The 8,230-nt window shown below is 38.5% G+C and overlaps 1 pseudogene; it reads left to right on the forward strand.

The window, feature by feature from the left end:
- Positions 1 to 1,362: 1,362 nt before the first annotated feature.
- Positions 1,363 to 5,419, forward strand: LOC137259481 (uncharacterized; annotated as a pseudogene).
- Positions 5,420 to 8,230: the final 2,811 nt, after the last annotated feature.

Raw genomic sequence — 8,230 nt, forward strand, 5'->3', positions numbered from 1 at the left:
ACCAGACCATCCAGTGATCAACAACATGAGCATCGATCTGCGCAATTGGGAACCGATGACATGTGGCAACCAAGTCAGCGAGCCTGACCACCCGATCCCGGCTTGATAAAGTGGTCAAGAAAACCTAAGTGTGTTGCAACTAGTGCGTGCGATCGCAGTTGGTGTGGGACATAGCTATGAAACCACTAAATGGGAACTGCTGTACAAGTGATGACTAGGTTTCTAAGCATCGATGTTCTCGCTGCTTAGTCGTGGAATAATAAAGTATAGTTGTCGTCTGAAAGCATCGGACTGCAGTACTGGATAAGATACAGCGGGAGCTTGTCAAGTACAGTACTGTTCAAAAGTTCTCAAGTGAGACGTGGTGTGTATGGTGACGCCAGCTGTACCGGATATGGAGGGTTTTGTTTTTAAGTGGGAGCAGCTTATTCTTATTCTTAGACGAGGCGCAGGACAGTTCAACATGGAGGGAACGCAAGACAGTTTTTCTTGCCATGTCAAGTTTCACTATAAATTCGGAAAGACGCAGAAATTGTTGGCTCACTGACAATAAGAATGTGGTTACTATTATGGAGAAGGGTAGCATGAAACCTCATTTACAGTCCGCTGCTATTGACATATTTGAGTGTGTGATTGAGGTTACTTTTACTCCGCACTCAGCAATGTTTCAGCTATATGGCGGCGGTCTGTAAATAATCGAGTCTGGGCCAGACAATCCAGTGATCAACAACATGAGCATTGATCTGCGCAATTGGGAACCGATGACCACCCGATCCTGTTAGTCGCCTTTTATGGCAAGCAAGGGTTGCTGAAGGCCTGTTGTACTCCGGGACCATCACGGATCTGCCAATTTTGAGCTGTGTTCAAGTGAAAATGTGGCGTTGGTTCCGCGTTCAGAGACTGAGGATATGTTGCGTAAAACTCTCGATTATGACGACTGGGCTATTGCTGTTTGGGGAGCACATGCAGTGGATAGATCTGCATCATGCTACAATAACAACTTGCCATGTATTAATTCCAGATTGTACAACCCAGGATGTGCGATTGTAGTTTGTTTCACAGTCAGCTGGAGTGATGTGTTTAAAGGAGAATACGAGTGAATTGCAATAATTCGGTGACTGAAAGATATAGTAATCATAAACATATTCAGAAATTTTCAACTTGAAAATTCGCATACTTTTGTTTTAATCGCGAAATCAGTTTCAGTGATTGTGAGCTCCGGCGATTATGCATATTTCGCGAGTGCTCACGTGACCTTTCCGCCCGTGACGTCATATGTGACTACAGTCCGCCATATTGTCAAAGATCAAGCGCTTGAGAAGTAAGAATCGTCTCGTGTCTGTCCTGTTTTTAAGTGGTACAATGGTGTACTGCGTCGCCTGGGGGTGTACTGCGTCATCAAATAATGGGAAGAACCAACATTTCTTCAGATTTCCAAGTGAAAAGACCGATTTAGACAGGAGAAAGGTTTGGATTCATAGGTTTCAACGTGGTGAGAAAAACTGGAAACCAAGCAAAAATGCAGTTCTGTGTTCGGATCATTTCGAGTCCGATGCATATGAAAGAGACCCGTTTCGCCTTGCACAAATGGGATATGAAAATCCAAAAGCTCGGCTAAAGAAAGATGCAGTGCCCACGAGATTCAGGACAAAGAATTTCATGGATGGATTGCCTAGTGTTACACGGGGAGCTTTCAGGAAACGACGAACGGACGAGGTAAGTAATTTTCCATAAGCATAGTGTTGCGGTGAAAATAGTTGACCGGAGGTTTCCTTCTAGAATATTTAGTTAATTATGCAACATGACATGTTATAATTAACTTACTGTAACTGGTGTGTGTGACACGCAGATCTTCACTTTTCAAACCTTTATTTAAATCAATAAATGTGCGCTTGAATATAAATTTACCTGTTACTGAAATAAGTAAGTTGCTTCCCATTTAATCATGATCATGATGATATAACATCCACTTTATGTAAACTTATCGTGTTCACTTTAACTGAATGATATATCATAATTATATTCTTTCCAGTAAACTACTTTGTCATTAAAGTAGGGGTAGTTTTTAAGACCTTACATTTACTGGTATGTATGAAGAGTTTAGCTACTTAGGTAAAATTAAGTAGTTGAAACAATACAGTAAATTGTTCATAAATATGATATTTAATGTTGTGCTTTTTATGAACATCTTGAGTGTTTTTTGTCTATCTTTTGCAGATCCTGAAAGATATCTTGAATGATGAACAAACCATTGAAACGAATCCGCCGAATGCCTTTGATAGAGACAGAAATGAACCTTATGAAATAGAAAACGTAAGGCAACATGAAGAGTTTCCAGGACAAGATTCTACATCAACTAATGACATACTCACTGGACCGTCTGCTTCATATGTAAACAAAAGTTCACATTTTGTCAACCAGAAAACTCAGACTATTTCACAGCAGTGTAGTATATCACAACGAACAAGGAGGATTCAAGTTACAAGTCCTTGCCAGTGCAAGCCAGTCACTACCATCTCCAAAGAAGTTCAGTGTGATCTTGCGCCACTTCCACCTCTAGAGCTATTTTCAGCTGAAAATGCATCTATATCACAAGGTAGTTCTAAGCAGCATGAGGTATACAGTGTCATCGAAGCAGTGGAGGACATTGATGCTTGTGAGGACACAATTCTTACAAGTGATGAGGAATACATGCCTTCTGAATACTCAGAATTGGATGACAGTGAAACTGACTGTGATACAGATACTGATAACAATACTGAATCATTTCTCTACTTGTCAGCAAATCCCCAGACTGAAAGACAGTTTCTTGTCTCTGAAACTTCACTTGCTAAACTATTCAAGTATTGCTCACATCAGTCTGGTTCAACTTCAAGTTCACTGTGTGGCATGACTTGTGAAGTGAAACTGGTGCAACATCAAGGCATCATGATAACTGTGGAGGCAGAGTGCTTGAAGGGGCACACAAAAAGATGGCAGAGTCAGTCAATGCACGGGACAATGCCTTGGGGCAATCTTCTGTGTGCCAGCAGTATTCTTTTGAGTGGGGGATGTGCCTCCCAAGTACTGCGAATGTTCAAATTCATGAAAATGCCTATCTTTAGCATGGATACTTTCATCAACATACAACGATGTTATACTGTACCATCTTGTCTAAAAGTTTGGCATGAGCATCAGTCAAGCTTGTTGGAGTGTGTTGGTGAGAATCCACTTGTTTTGGGAGGTGATGGGAGATGTGACACGCCAGGACATTGTGCGAAGTAAGGCACATACACCTTGATGGATCTTCGAGACAGAAGAATTTTGGACATTCAGCTTGTCCAGGTGAGTGGCAATAAGTGAAATCCCAAGATACTGCTGTATGTTATAAACATTTGTGTAAAAAGTAGCAATATTGTGGACATGTGTTGTGCTTGATGCTGTTTGCAGCTTTATTCCTATTAAGAAATCTGGAAATCTGGAACAGACAGTTAAGTGATTGATATGTTCGTGTTTATTGTTTCAGAGCAATGAGGTGAAGAATTCACATCATATGGAACTTGAGGGATTGAAGCGAGGATTGTCATTCCTTGAAGAGAAAGGATGTTCCATTAAGGAAGTCATCACAGATCGCCATGTCTCAGTGAAGAAATACATGAGAGAGCAGCATAAGGACAAGGAACATTACTTTGATGTATGGCATGTAACCAAAGGTAAGGAATTAAATAATAACATAGGTCATTTGTAATGAGGAAAGCAACTCAATATACATAACATATTTTGTGTTCATCTGTTCATAATACAGATTATTGATGTACGTCAATTACTATTTGCTGGCATTCAGATAAAAATGAATTGGCTAATTGTAAATATGTGAAATCTGATGTGAACTGACTGCATATGAACACTGTTGTCTACCACTAAATTACATTTTACTTATTCCAATTGATGCCAGGAGTTGGGAAGAAATTGGAAGCAGCAGCCAAAAAGCCTGGATGTGCTGCAGTTCGTCCTTGGATCAAGTCAACTACAAACCATATGTACTGGGTAGCTGCTTCATGTAAAGATGATCCAGATTTGAAAGTGGACAAATGGCTGTCAGTGATAAATCATGTTGCTAACAAACATGAAGGACACTCGTCCAAGTTCAAGCAATGTGAGCATGGACCCTTGACTGAGGAAAGGCTATGGTTGAAAGAAGTTTCGCCTTTTCAAATGTTTCTTAATATTATTAGCATTTCATATGTGACCAATTAACAAGTTCTTTTCATTATTTATACACAGTTAGGCATTAATTTACCGTTAGTATGCCAGACTACCATAAAGGTACACTTGACATTAACTATGACAACATAAATGAAGACATTATCAGTAGCAATTTTGTTTTTATAGGTTCTAAACCATACAAAGCTTTCATGGAGGTTGTCAGCAGTGGTTACCTGGTGAGAGATTTGCCAAACCTGTCTCCAGTGTATCAGACTTTTGCATTGGAGGTTTTTCACAGTGTGGTGAATCACTTTGCGCCGAAGAATACCCACTACTTTTATGCTGCAATGATGGCAAGGTGAGATATGCATAGAACCCCTCTGCAGACATTCATAATAATTGCTCCAATAATTTCTACAATATATACATTACAGATGCCACTAATAAGTGTGGAGTGTTCTTGATCTCAGCTGCAATGCTTGGTTTACACTTTGTAGAAGTGAGTTCAATAACCATAGCAGTGACATATATTTTTCACTTATCACGCCAACTTTAAATATTTCAGAATGTTCCTTGCTGCTCTCCATTTCAATGAAAATGGAAACCGCGAACAAGCAACAGATCAGGTGGGCAATTCAAGATGGAAGATGATGTATCCCAAATCAAAGAAAGGAGAGGAAGCTGTAGTTAAACCTGTGAAACAACAAGTTACTTTCAGTAAGTCTAGAACTGCAGATTTTTCACATGCAAAATTAAGACTGGTGTAACAGTATTGTTTTTGTTTCATATCATATTTCTGTTGAATTTTAACTCTCACTGTTGATGTAGTGCTTTTTCAAAATGTGATCTGCTGCCATACAGCTGGAATATTGCTGAGTGCAGGTAAAAACTAAACTCACTTTCTCAGCATCCGATATGTTCCCTTGATCTTTTGCACCAAAATACATTTGTACATGAGTACAGTGAAAATGAAGCCTGTGTTGTGTTGTCTATAGTTTTTAAATTGTTTGTATTATAATTATTAATTGCTATTTTGTATCATGCAGACTATGCGGAAGACCTGCAGCGGGCTGTAATAGAAAGAAGAAAAGCTTTGCCAAACTACACATCAGCGAGGAAAGATGCAGACAAGCAATTCCACAGTACACCTTTGCCACTTACCAAGAGCTTTAAACCCGTTGTTAAGAAAGACTTGGTCACCCAACAAAAGTCAAGATTCTTGATGCCGAAGTAGAGTATACTTGAGATAAGCCTTGCAACAGACTCCGAGACTCTGTCAGTTGCACTACTGTTGTAATTTTGAATGGAGCATCTGAGACCTTGTCGTTACTTGCTGTCTAGTTCCTTGGAGCATAGTATATCACATGTTTTACGAATACCTAAGGTGTAGTTTAGATAGAAAAAGATACCACTGGTCATCATAGATAGGTTTATTTACATGAAATATGAAATCAGTCAACAAATACACAAAATTAGTTCGGGATGTTTGGAATTTTTTTTAATTATGAATATTGACTCACTGATGAAATATCAATTGTAAAAATACTAATATCCCTGACATATTTTGTTCAGGAAATTCCTGCTTTATACGTAGTCTGAGTGAAACAAAGTGATCTCTTTTGTTGTTATTCATCAGACGACAAGAGGTCATCCAACCAAAAAATGACAAGGTTATGAAGTACCGGTAAATAAAATTTGTGACTTTTACGAATTGACTTTTGTGTTATTTGCACTTCATAGCTCTATAATACATTCATACAGGTAATACTATTAGGCATTGGTGAATATCTCTGTGTTGGAAGGCATGATGCAAAACCATTGACATGTGGTGGGTGAAAAACATTATCCCCAGGGGTGGAAATTGCTAGTGAACTAAAAAAAAAATTGCTAGTGTACAGTGGCACATGTAAAATCACTTGCCCTGATAGTGAAGTTTGCACATTAGAAACAAAGAAACACTGGCCTGGAATGTTGGGCAATACACTATTTCCACTCCTGAATATGACATGGAATTAATACAATAAAGTAATCTATTAGGGTAAACAGTCACAGCTTATTTAACTGACAAAACAGTCTTGATAAACTGGAAGCCATCTGACTCAGCTCATTCTTCCAAATGTATTTCATAACAGATTTGAAATTGTTGAGTGAAAACATTGAAGATAGTCAAGGTCTTGCATACTTGAAGCCAGTGTATGTGTCTGATTCTGCTGGAAATGCCTCCCTAATTTTTTTTCACAACACGGGAAGGATGAACCTTCCTACATTTCTTAGGAAGCGTATGGTACACCAATCTGGAGAAGCGATGATATGAACAGTATCTGTATGCCCTGCAATTGAAGGAAGCTGAGATCATCATTTTATTAAATAGATACCATCGCAAACTTGTATTTTAATAGTAATCGATGAATTGAGACAAGATGCTCCAATATTGGTGTTGTTTTCACATTTCTATGATTTCCCATTTCCATCTTTACATCAAATAATTCATTATAATAAATTAATTATCTTTTTGAATTATATTGTCCCCTGTGACACATATGTAGTTTACTTGTGCATCAGAATTTATGGCTGTTTACACGCACACATACATACATACATGGGTTCAATTACTTTGAAATGTAATAAATTATATTACAGTTATATTCATTTTCCACAATTAAAATTACACTTTAATTTAAAAAGTAATTAATTTAATTACAAAAGTTGTTCCCCCTGTTGCCATGATACCACGAACATTACAACATATACATGGGTGTGTTGCTAAGGGCATGTTTTTTGGCCGCTTACCACCTGTAATCGATCCTTTATTAAACAGGTGATTGATGACATGCATTTGCCAAGATCGAAAGAAGCACATGTACCTTCAAGGATTAGAGGCGGATTGTTTGGAGAAAATGATTTGTATTTTAATATGTTAGCTTTGGGTGTAGATTTCAGCATATGTTGTATAAGTGATTTTTTTATATACAGATGTGATGTGCAGTGTATACAGAGAGGAGTTTTTGGAATTACCAGATCAAAGTTTTGATACATGGAAACGGTGGGCACATTCTTGTTCAATATCAAAACAATTACCGGTTTTTCCATTACACTGTGCAGTATATTTATTGAATCGTTTGCTCCTGTGCAAAGTGAACTCTGTAGCATTTGTCATATTCTTGTGCTTTGGGGTCTGCAAAGTCCAACGGAATGTTGTCTTGTTAAAATTGCCAAAACGTGTAATTAAGAAACAGCCAATAACTGTTTATTTGTTAGAGAAATTGTATGATGTAACAACGGTTGATCCAAGTCTTTACAGTGTAGTCATACTGATAAAAGTATGTATGTGTCTTCTTGCATAGTCTGGTTTTCACAGACCTACAGAACTATTAAACATCAGAAGATCATATTGTATTTTTTGAGACTCACACCATGGAGCTATAGAGCAGTCTACAACAGATATTTACAGAGATGGTTCGTGGCGTCCTATTAGCAGAACAAAGTCGAAGTTGTGTCCAGTTGTTATGTTTGTTTAGTACTTTCACTTGTCTGGGATTTTGGCGAACTGATGGGAGTATTTTTAGAAGTTTAACTGAGATGAAGGTTGTTATAAGTTGAGGGAGTGTGATTCTCCCATGTCGTATACTCGTCTGAGAGAGTTGTTCATTGAGACTTTCACTCCATTAGTAATATCAAGAGTTATGGTCTTAACGGCTTACGTAGCGGCCAAGCAACAGCTGCGGCAAATAACGACGTCCCGATAATACGTGCAAGAGACATGGGAGATGAAGAAGTGAAAAAGCCAAAGACGGTTACTGTAGGGATCATCTTCAAAAAGGGTTATCTGTTTCGCCTTTCGGCTTTCCTTGAATCTCTGTGTCGGCTCTGCGACCTAACCAAACTGTCATCAATTATTTGCGTTGTATATATGTTGCGATTGCATGGTGTGGGAAGGAGAATTCGTGTCCTGTGCGTCACATGATGTTTCTCTCGGTTGAATGCATTGTGAATTAGAGAGGAACTTTTTTCTCCCCAGCGGTATGCAATGCTCAAGGGAGGTAAT

This window comes from Haliotis asinina, chromosome 13 (assembly GCF_037392515.1).
Source record: "Haliotis asinina isolate JCU_RB_2024 chromosome 13, JCU_Hal_asi_v2, whole genome shotgun sequence".
NCBI classification, from domain to species: domain Eukaryota; kingdom Metazoa; phylum Mollusca; class Gastropoda; order Lepetellida; family Haliotidae; genus Haliotis; species Haliotis asinina.